This window comes from Lytechinus variegatus, chromosome 9, assembly GCF_018143015.1.
Source record: "Lytechinus variegatus isolate NC3 chromosome 9, Lvar_3.0, whole genome shotgun sequence".
Lineage (NCBI taxonomy): Eukaryota > Metazoa > Echinodermata > Echinoidea > Temnopleuroida > Toxopneustidae > Lytechinus > Lytechinus variegatus.
The window spans coordinates 17,783,613-17,795,709 of NC_054748.1; positions in this window are offsets into that span (position 1 = coordinate 17,783,613).

A 12,097-nucleotide genomic window follows, 5' to 3' on the forward strand; every position below is an offset into this window, starting at 1 on the left:
TTATATTTAATGAAATGTATAAACTGTGTGTGAGGGCCTGTCGGGGATAATGTCACTTAAGATGTAATTTCGTTTTGATCATGTTGATGCCATGATTTTTTGTAAGTTTTTATACCGCAATACTCTTTCGTCTTTTATTATGTTCGCACCGGACAAGTGTTGAAACAATTATTCTAACACTATCAGTATGGAAAACATGTTGATTGCCTGCAGAGTCTTGTTACCATGATAGTTATCATAATCACTGATAATTACAAAGCAACAGTATACAAATAGCGAATAGGCATGAGTGCGATGGTGCGAGATTTCGCATGAGGTAAAAGAAAGATGCTCTATTCAACGAGGCGTTAGCCGAGTTGAATAGAGCGTTTCTTTATTTCACCGAATGTGAAATCTCGCACCATTGCACGAATAAGAACATTCGCTATTTGTGTTGTACAACGCCTCGGAATCTAGCGAAAATATGAAAAAACAAGAGTTTTTCCTCAAGTAATCTATGAAAAGGGAGCAAAAATATTGAAAGCGAAAAGCAAAATCCCACAAGCCGGGCCCACAAGCGCACATGACCTTGGACAGCGTTGCGCATTTAGCCAGCGATCTGTACGCGCATTGTCACCTTATTCAATTAAATCGCATTGTGACGTCACCTCCTAAAGCCGCGTAATGGTACATTTTGGACGGTACATTTTGGATGGTACGTCTTGTGTGCAACGGTACGAATGTGTGACGTTCAGCCTCCCATTTGATCGCGTACAACTAGCTAAGTAGGCGTTGTACAATAATTATTCTTTATCAAGCCTCGAAGCCTACACTCTTAAAATGTTAGGCAACATGCTATCCACACAACAAGTGATGAAAAAATATCCAATTCTGGGTTTAAAACTACCCAGAATTGGATAAAGTTTTTAAAAAAATGTTGTGTGGACAGTATGTTGCCGAAAATTTGTAAGAGTGTAATGGTGATGTTATAATTGTAATAACTTGTAATATTGATTAACAATTTATATAAATGCAAGATTGTAAGTTGGTTGTCCAAAGTGTTTAAAACGAAATAAATGATACTGAAGTGGAAAGGAATACTCCGGTTATACTACAAATTAGATTTAAGAACATGACAAATTAGATTTAAGAACAGAATGGTATAAGAATATGAAGGCCGACCATGATTCGTAATAAAGCCAAGACCGGACCACTCGAATATTAAGTTGTTACTTTATATTATGCTTAAAAAGACACACTTGAGACAGTGATTTTAAATTTCAGATTTGATTATTTTGCGTTTCACACAGTGTAACAAAATAAAATGAAAGTAACACAACATCGTAAAAATATACAAAATTTAATGTCAATTGAGGGTAACCACAAAATTGACTGGCTTAAAAAAAAATTGCAGAATGTAAGATAATACAGAAAGAGCAAACAATGGTATCTTTGGATAGTATATTCAGGAAAATTAGGAATTTTACTTGCATTTATTTATTTATCTATTTATTTATCAATGTGTTTGTATTATTCATTCATTGGCGTGTTTATCTTAGAATTTCTTTATTTATTTGTTTAAGTAGTCATTCATTATTTCTTATGTTTTTTTCAATCATTAGTTGTTCAACTGACTTCTTATAAGTAGCATTTACAATTCATTCACACGTGGTTTATTCAATTTTTACATATCTGAAAAAAGTATTAATTTCTTGTGTTTGATATAAATGTATCATCTATGTAAGTCTATCAATACATAATTATGTGCATTCTATAGGATATAATACCTTTATACAAGTGCTGGAAATTGTTTAGTTTGAAACTCCATTAATTCTACATGTTATATCTGTTAATTCGTGTTCTTTTTTGCCAAAAAGAATCGCTCTTTTAAGGCTTGAAGAATTATATGCCCGCAGTGAGTAAACAACTGTGTTAATTGTGTAAATCTAAATTCTATTAAGGCCTTCTTATTAATGTAATTGCTACATCATTTTTTTTAGTATATATTTAAAGTTTAATATGTAGTGGCGACAAACACTAATTTCATGAGAGGGTCTGTAAAATTGAGGCTAGCTATCCCTCATTCATGTCATTCTTTATCGTGGGAGGGGTACATCTGGTTTATTTACTGTAACCTGTACCTCTTTTGAATCATAAAATATGAGCTGAAAATATGCCATACCCATCACCAATACAGATAAGCACACGTGGGACCGTGTAATAATATTTCTTGGAAAAAAGCCCGATATGTGGCTCTTATGCATACCTTTCTTATCAATCAGAAATTAAACACTGTCTTTAGAATCATTTGGCACATATTTCTTATTCATAGATATAAATACCTTCGTGTGTATTTTATCACATTCTGTTAAAACTCATGTTTGATGTTACCACAGCTAGCATTTATATTCCGTATTGGCTGTTCCCATTGCAACCAGACCTGTAGCCTACTGCATTATGTATGCGCAAGTGTGGGTTGAATGTCCATGGTGTTGCGTACAGCAGAACATTGGCCGGGGTTAGGTTGTACGCTCACTAATAAGGTTGTGCCCCACATAGTCAGTTAATGTGAACAAGCTGAATGGCAATGGAAACAGCTCAATCCCATCAAGTTATTTCAACATTCTCGCATGTAGTAAACTCAAACGACACAAATCAAAAACCTATGTTGTAATCACGATTGTGACGCAGTGAGTGATGACGCAAATCCTACTATGGCACAAGAAACAAAGCTTAATGTAAAATGAATTATTTGTTTTTTGCATAGTACTCGAATGATCCTTGCAAGTGCTTCCCTGATTGCAGAGTTTGTGCCTAATATGATGATTACAAGGAAAGGCCCCTTTGATTTTTTTTTTATATCGTATTTCTTGTCTATTAAAATATTATGATAAATGCTCTGCATTGTTACAAAGTATTATAATTTTGAAGGCAAAGATGGATAGAAATGACAAAAAATAATTAAAGTTATCAGAATATATGTAGATCCTTAGTATGATATTGATAGCTGTAGATATGTGATGTAACATCTTTGACTAGCTTATTTCACACAAGATCTATGCACATGCGCAAATCAGGTACTTCCTGTATATAGCGCGTGCGCATAACCGTATGTTTCCAAAAAGCGCGTCAAGTTGCGTCACGAAAATCTCATGGGAGAAATTTTAAGATTACTTCTAAATCAGGTGTAAGTAAAAACAAAATTCAATTAAAATTCATTTAAGTACGTTGATAATTATGAATTGGAAGCTGCTTTGCATTCAATTGAAACTCGTTTTTTCTAACAACGCCTCTTTATGCTTGATGCTCGGACTTAATTATATGCTTCATTTGCAATTGAACGGAAGTTTGTTGCTACACCCATTAATGTCTGTGGCACACGAATCGGTATTTCATTTTTGCGCCAGTCAGGAAGATTCGGATATGCAAATGCGCATTACACTTTGCAGACGCAATCTTTAGTTCAAACACAGTCGCATCATGACGCATGCTGACGTACGTACGCGTCAAACGACTGTGCGTAATGTGTGTGAAAATGGAGATAGCGACTACACGTGTCATGCGCAGTATCTCCGATTGTCTTTGAACGGCGTATTAGAAATGCCTTTCGTGTTCTGCATGCATTACACATTATACCACTGAAGTTTTAAAATCCTATCTACCATGTCTTAAAATCCTATCTACCATGTCTACTTGAAGGTATGGTAAGATACATTTATTTCATCACTTAATTCGTTACTATGTAAGTAGACGTTGCGACATTATTTTATTGTCAAGTCGACTTATAACTACTTACTTGCCATGGTGACGTATAAGGTTTATTGTATTGTTGTTTATTTGACTAGGTTTTCAGGGTGACAAAGTATATTGCCTAGTCGACTTAAAAGAAAATTAAGTCTGCATACGATATATCACTTTTAAGAGGACCACATGGCGAAAACAATTATGACGTCATTTTAACTTTCAAAGATGTTAAATTGACCCTATAACCATCTCATCAAGTTGATGACACTTTAAAGCTTCCTTGGTTATGAATTATATAGAGTACCGAGGTGATGACGTCACATTTTCTTTTGAAATTTCAGCATTTCTTATACCATAACTCTTAGGGGCAAGATGAAAATTCCCACAACTCAAATTGGGTGGGAATCATCCATGGGGGCCCCATTGAAGTCAGTGTATTACTGACCAGGTGGATGTTTCGTAAAGCTGTTCGTAAAGTTACGCACAACTTTACGAACGACTGGAACACATTCTAAATGTCCTAAATGAATGACACACGGATGTATCATCTCGAACAAGAAGTGGTCACCAGTCGTGCGTAAAGTCATTCGTATCTTACGAACAGCTTTATGAAACAGCCACCTGGTTCAAAACACTTAGAACCATGCCAATAATACATGTACGTTGATTTCAATGAGGTTAGTCATGAGGTCATATCTTTGAGCTCCATGGACCGATTCCCACTAAATTGGGTTGTGGAGGTATTACATCATGCTCAACCGAAAAGTATGGTATAAAAAGGGTTCAATGCAAGACAAAGTTAAAATTGATGACATCACGCCTCGTTAAATCAATAGATGTAAGATTTAATGAGGCGTGACGTCATCAATTTTAACTTATGATCCGTTTTGTATGCCTTGGATATCAGAGGAATTTTTTTTCGTAATATAAATGATGACCATACGGATGAACATTACAAGCCAAATTGGATTTCTCTAGACTTTTTTTTATAACGTGTCTCGATGCAACGACATGGAATGTAGCCAAGTCAAAGAAGGTGTGGTTTTGTAAACACAAAGCGCCCTCTTGCTTATTAAGTTGGACATATATAGTTAAGACAGAATAATGCAAAATGGTTCTATTTTAATGACTATAATTGTGATGTGTTTTTCTTTCTTTTCTTATGGCATAAAAAATGGAAAATATGGCGGTTTTCATTTCTGTTAACTGAATAATCTCAGATTTAATGCATAATGCCATTAAATATTTTATACATCACATTGAAACAAAGAGGCAGGACACGAAAACGGAGATATTTAGACCGAAAAAAATTGCAAATGGATGATGACATTTTGATGATGATGACGATGGAAATGATAATGATGATGTCCATGATGGAATAAAGAAATAATAAGTAGATAAGGCATCATTCCTACCTGCAGTGAATGGAATGGAATGGTTCCTCTGAATATTTCCTTTATTAGAGTCTTGGTTCCAGGAGGTGACGAATGTACAAGAGATATATTTCAAAAGGCGGAGTATAGTGCATCTTCGTAATGTGCAACACTGTGCCTGAGATAAAGTGGCATGGCCAAGTTCTTTAAAAGTTTTCCTTCTATAGAGGGCAGAAAGAGTGGTCCATGCAATGGTGGGACAATAAATGTAGCGGACACAGTGTATTCTTTTGTACTTCGTTTCTTTTGTGTGGATGTTCCCCTAATGTGAGTAGATTTTGCACAGAAAGATCTTTGTCTGAATAAATTCCGTGGCGGATTTGCTAAAGGCATGGAGTTTCAGGATCTGTGATAGGTTGAAACTTAATCAGGTATCTGGTCAGTGAGGCATGGCTTGTGCGAGTTTGTTGTCGGTGAACTAATTGAAAGAAATGCAACCTGGGCTCCGTAACACAAAGATTAGCGACCAATCGCTAAATCGACTGACCAATCAATATCAGTGTTACAAGCGCATTATGTTTAAAATACTGACCAGGGACCAATCAGTGCGGTCCTTTCATATTTGCAATTCATCGCAAACCTTTGTGTTACGGAGCCCTGGATGATTGTTTGATCATGTGGTGCGTATGAACGTATAGGATTGCCAGGATTTTAAAAGGACATCCTGATTTAACCTAGATCGCATCGACGTGTTTACTCATTATATCATCACCAACATGGTATCCTTTACTAAAAGGTCGAAAACGGAGACAGGAGCAGTAGCTAACTTACAGCTAAGAAAGGGAATAACAGACCCAAAGACTCTATCTGGCATGGACAGTCAACAGAGGAACAGTCCCCACGAGCTTCCCAACTTACATGACTGACTGAGCAGAGAAGGGTCACACCATCGCCTCCTCTAGGATTTAATAAATTGGTAAAAGTAAGTGCGAGGGTAGGCTCCAATGATTATTTTGGGGTTTTTTTCGGCAAGAATTCCATATGTCCCCTCCACTAAAATTGAAAACAAAAATATGGAGAAGGTTTATCAAGAATTATCTAACATATGTCTAAGAGATTTAAGAAGGAAAAGTCGGATACATACCAAAATATGGCTTTATTCCGTCAAAAATTCGAGTGTGTGTAATTCCCTATGGCATCGGCTTATTTAGTCAGAAGAATAAATACCCAATGCTCTTGGAGAGTAGACTAGTCGTAATATCGGTTGATAATTGTTATGAAACCCGTAGCTTTCAACAATTCCTGCTAGCTCAGTGAGTAAGGTGACAGACTGGAGATGCTTCGTTCTGCAGCGAGAGGTTCGAGTCCAAGTTCCCACCGAAAGTAAGAAGAAGAAAAAAGAGAAAGAAGAGGGTTTGGGGGAAGTATTTTTTAAAATTAGTGGAGGGGACATATGGAAGTCTTTCCTTTTTTTTGGTTTGTATAAAAATTATAAAGCATTTAATATAAAGAAGAGATAAAAAACAAGAACAGAGTTCTGAAAATGATAATGTTGCAACTAACATTAATGAAATATCAAAGATAATGGTATAATAAATGTGTGTATGTGTGTGATGAGCAAGGACCTATATATTGCGTGGGTTCTTTTGTGTCTATATAATTGAAAGGATGCTAATACCTACTCTCCCCCATTTTTGTAACTTTCTTTTATCATTTGAAACTGTTGAACATACCATAGCACAAAGGAAATGCAAATTAGAAAAACATGATGGAAAGTGGGCTATCATTCTGAATACTTGAAAGAGGCGATAAAACAGAAGGCTATTTTTGTTATGTTTATTTTTTTATAAGCCAAGTGCCTGATTTTTTTGTTGTTGTTGTAAACAAACATATATGTTTTCTTATTTTACACTATTTTGTATGTTGGACATCTTAATTTATATGCCAACGTCATCTGAACTTTAATATGTGATCCATTATACCATGTTATGTATATTTTGATGAAAAGGATCAATAAAACATGAATTAAAAAAAAATCATTGACACGTAGCCTGGTCTTTGTTTCATCAGGCTCAATACGGGCTTTCAGCCGTTGGGCCTTATTCAGGTATCTGAAGAGGTACAAGAGAGACAAATGGCTATAATGTACATACAAAATCACCACAGACGTATACATACAACAAGTTACTAAATTACTGATACTTAAGTGAGGCTAAAAATTATTTAAGTCAATTACGACTTGACAGGCGTCATATGAAAAGGTTTTAAAAGACATCTTCTGAAATATACAAACATATATTAATTATGGTGGCAGATTATATGTGATCGTGTATGTAATTACACACAAATGGGTTTATTATTAAGGATATTACTTTGTACTATGTAGAATTTATATTAAAATTCATAGGTACGCACACTTTGAAGCAAGTAGGTAATCTCGCGATCGCACATACTCACACACACGCGCACACTTTTTTTCAACATAATTTGTCATATGCCTATTTATGCGCGCGCACACACACAAAGTATCAATCCTAAATAAACTTTATAGAGCTAATAATTATACATTGTATGTCCATGACTGACTCGACTATGATTTTGTACATGCAATAGATATTAAATCCTCCCTTTTCGTCGATTGATTTATAAAAAAAAAATATTTAAACACCGAAACATTGTAATTTAAAGGGCTGGTGACACCGCCCGAGCGTTGTTGGAGCGGTCGTGGAGATGTAGGGAAAGAGGGTCGAATTTCGCTCACAAAATTGTGGGAAAATATCGAAAACAAAAATCGAAAAAAAAAAAATCGAATTCGAGAATGGTGATGATTTTTTTCTCTCCGCTCCACGACCGCTCCAACAACGCTCAGGCGGTGTGACCAGGCCTTTAGATATTTACTGGTATTAGTAATACCTTTCAATTATATAGACACAAAAGAACCCACGCAATGTATAGGTCCTTGCTCATCACACACATACACACATATATTATACCATTATCTTTGTTATTTCATTAATGTTAGTTGCAACATTATCATTTTCAGAACTCTGTTCTTGTTTTTGTTGTTTATCTCTTCTTTGTATTAAATGCTTTATAAAAAAGGGGTGAACGCTACATTTTTTAGTACAAATGTCCCACTTGGCACAAATGTTCCTTGAGTCAAAAGAAAAAGATTCATCCAAAGAGACACGCTGTATCTATGCAAATAAGCAAGTAATTTGCATAAATTTGCATATTATGTCGATATGTAAAAACAAGTAATTCAGAATATATATTTCACCAGAACTGCCCTAAAATTTAAAATAAAGACTTAGGGTAAGACAGGGAAGAAAATTGTCATAAAATAATTGGGATATCCTTGTTTATTATTACCTAATTTACATAAATTATGCAAATTATAATTTAAAACAGATTATTTTTTTCAAGAATCCTGAACTGTTTTATAAATAGCAGCAATAGAAACAAAATGTCAACATTCTACATGAAAGCGAAAATATATACCGAAAACATCAATATGCGTCATGACAGTATTAGTGTCTTAATTTGCTTAGAAAGAGGGTAAATATGTCAAAATGTATGACGTGATAGTTGCGCTAAAACGAGACCAAACCGCCTCGATCACAAGAATCCCCGTTAAATTACGAGAACTTTTTAAGGCTAAAAAATACCCGTTAATTATTCCTGCATTCACACCGCCCCTAAACACATCCTTCGGGATAAGTTCCCGAAGTTACGAGCATGCGCAGTGTGGTCTGGTAAGCAGGCAAGGCGGGAGATTCACTTGCCCAGCAGCCACCCACGCCGCCGCGCCCAACGACACGCTGGGATAAAAGTTCCCGTAATTTGCTTTCACATCGCCTAAATACCTGCGACCTTGGAAAAATCCCCACGAAAGTTCTCGTAATTTCGCCAAGTACCTACTATTTAGCGGGTATTTTCTTTCGGGGAAATTACGCGTAGTTTGCTTTCACATTACCAAAATACCTGGTATTTTCTGATCGGGGTAAATTTCCCGATCAGAGAATACCTGGAACTGGCGAACTTCGAGGCGGTCTGAAACGACAATAAAGCGATCAATTGTATGTCATTCGAGATAACACAATCTCAACACAATAGATTCCATCGGCTTCTCGTATCGCTTTTGTTGGTGTGTCCGCCACACCGTAATCTACGCTATGTATGGGCAAAATGCATTTCGGTATCGGTAAAACACTATTAATTTTGGTTTATTTGTTTATAATTTGTTTCTCTTGGAAAATGTACAGGAGACTTTAAATGAAGCTCTGGCACTTGAATCATGACGATTGACGAATGTACCCCACCTCAATCCATATGGTTTCAAACCGCCTTGATCACAAGAATCCCCGTTAAATTACGAGAACTTTTTAAGGCTAAAAAATGCCCGTTAATTATTCCTGCATTCACACCGCCCCGAAACACATCCTTCGGGATAAGTTCCCGAAGTTACGAGCATGCGCAGTGTGGTCTGATAAGCAGGCAAGGCGGGAGATTCAAAATCACTAGCCCAGCAGCCACCCACGCCGCCGCGCCCAACGACACGCTGGGATAAAAGTTCCCGTAATTTGCTTTCACATGCCAAAATACCTGCGACCTTGGAAAAATCCCCACAAAAGTTCTCGTAATTTCGCCAAGTACCTACTATTTAGCGGGTATTTTCTTTCGGGGAAATTACGCGTAGTTTGCTTTCACATTACCAAAATACCTGGTATTTTCTGATCGGGGTAAATTTCCCGATCAGAGAATACCTGGAACTGGCGAACTTCGAGGAGACCCCGAAGTGGCAAAACTGCATTCCCCGCGGCATTCCCGCTACTTTACAAAACTTACTTTCTCCTCTTGAAAAAAAATAGAAGGCATTGTTTTATATCGCATAAAATAAGTTCGTGTTCATGACGGTGGCATGTCGAAGTTGCCCAACCCTTTATTTTGTTTTGACAATATATATCGTCTAAATGAAGCCCTCACCTGGAAAAGGGCACTTATTAAAGGCAGCATCTACATTATATAGAGGAGGCCCTGGTACTTGGAAGCGGGGGCTGAAGCACCCGCAAGATTTTCCGGAAGAGGGGGGGGGGGGGGTGCTGCGTGCATTATTCTCGATAGATAGCACCTCCTGGTATTCCGGCAGATGTGACAAAAAAAAGAAACGTTACCCAAAAAATTTCATTTTGTAGTGCAATCCTTTTGGTTTATTTGCCTGTAAAATATATTGATGCAAATTTGAAAATAAAAAAAGGTTCAATGTAAACTTTTGGTCCCAAGAAATTAAACAAGCTTCAGCCCCCTCTTCCCAGTGCCAAGGCCTCCTCTATATAATGTAGATGCTGCCTTTAATAAGTGCCCTTTTCAAGATGAGGGCTTCATTTAGACGATATTCTAAATACATATTGTCAAAACAAAATAAACGGTTTTGGCAACTTCACTAGGCCACCGTCACGTACACGAACTTATTTTATGAGATATAAAACAATGCCTTCTATGTTTTTTTTTTTCAAGAGGAGAACGTAAAGAGACTTTACTGTGTGTAGTAGAAATGTATCTTTCTTCCGATTGGGCTCTCAAAATATTTAAATTCAACATAGAGTAGAATCAATAAAGGGCCGTGTGGCTGTTCTTCAATTTACCACAGCTCCTCTACATGTCAGTTGAAGAGTATTTTCTCCTCAATCTATTCCAAGGTATCAATACAAACAAATGTAATCTTTGAAAAGTTCTAAAGACAAACTATTTTTTAATACATAAAACCAAAAAGGAAAAGGGTATCCTAGGCATGCTCCTGTTGGGTTATAGCCTTTACTGTGCTAGAGCACTATTACAAACGGCCGAACAATAATAATGATATTAGTAATAATAATAATAATATTAATAATAATTATAATAATATCAATAAAGATGAATGTAAATATAAAAATATAGATATAAAAATTGCTTTTATTATACCAAAAAACGCAATTTGCCTTGCCGATGGCTTTAAAACACGATATTTTTTTAAAGAGGGGATGGGGTAAATTCGATGGGCTCCCGTGGGCTTAAATAAACAAAAAAAAACCCTTTTTTCAGGAATCATGTTGTCTGATGTCCCATACGTCTGTGTTTTCCAAGTTGATAATACAAGTCAAACTGGTTTTGTAAAGTAGCGGGAATGCCGGGGAGATGCAGTTTTGCCACTTTGGGGTCTCCAAAAGATATATATTTTAACAAAGTTGATATATGGATTGAGGTGGGGTACATTCGTCATGATTCATGTGCCAGAGCTTCATTAAAGCAGTAACCTGTAAAGCAATGTCTCCTGTAAATTTTCCAAGAGAAACAAATTAGAAACAAATAAAACAAAAGTGTTTTACCGATACCGAAATGCATTTTGCCCATACATAGCGTAGATTACGGTGTGGCGGACACACCAACAGAGGCGATACGAGAAGCTGATGGAAGCTATTGTGTTGAGATTGTGTTATCTCGAATGACATACCATTGATCGCTTTATTGTCCGATTCGTGAGTGTGACTGTGACATAGAGTTTGTTTTGGTCTCGTTTTAGCGCAATATCACGTCATACATTTTGACATATTTGCCCTCTTTATACGCAAATTAAGACACTAATACTGTCATGAAGCATATCGATGTTTTCGCTAATGTATTCTCTTTCATGTAGAATGTTGACATTTTGTATTAATTGCTGTTAATTATAAAACAGTTCAGGATTCTTGAAAAATACTCTGTTTTAAATTATAATTTGCATAATTTATGTAAGTTAGGTAATAATAAACAAGGAAATCCCAATTATTTTATGACAATTTTTTTCCCTGTCTTACCCTAAGTCTTTATTTCCAATTTTAGGGCAGTTCTGGTGAAATATATATTCTGAATTACTTGTTTATACAATATCGACATAATATGCAAATTTATGCAAATTACTTGCTTATTTGCATAGATACAGCGTGTCTCTTTGGATGAATCTTTTTCTTTTGACTCAAGGAACA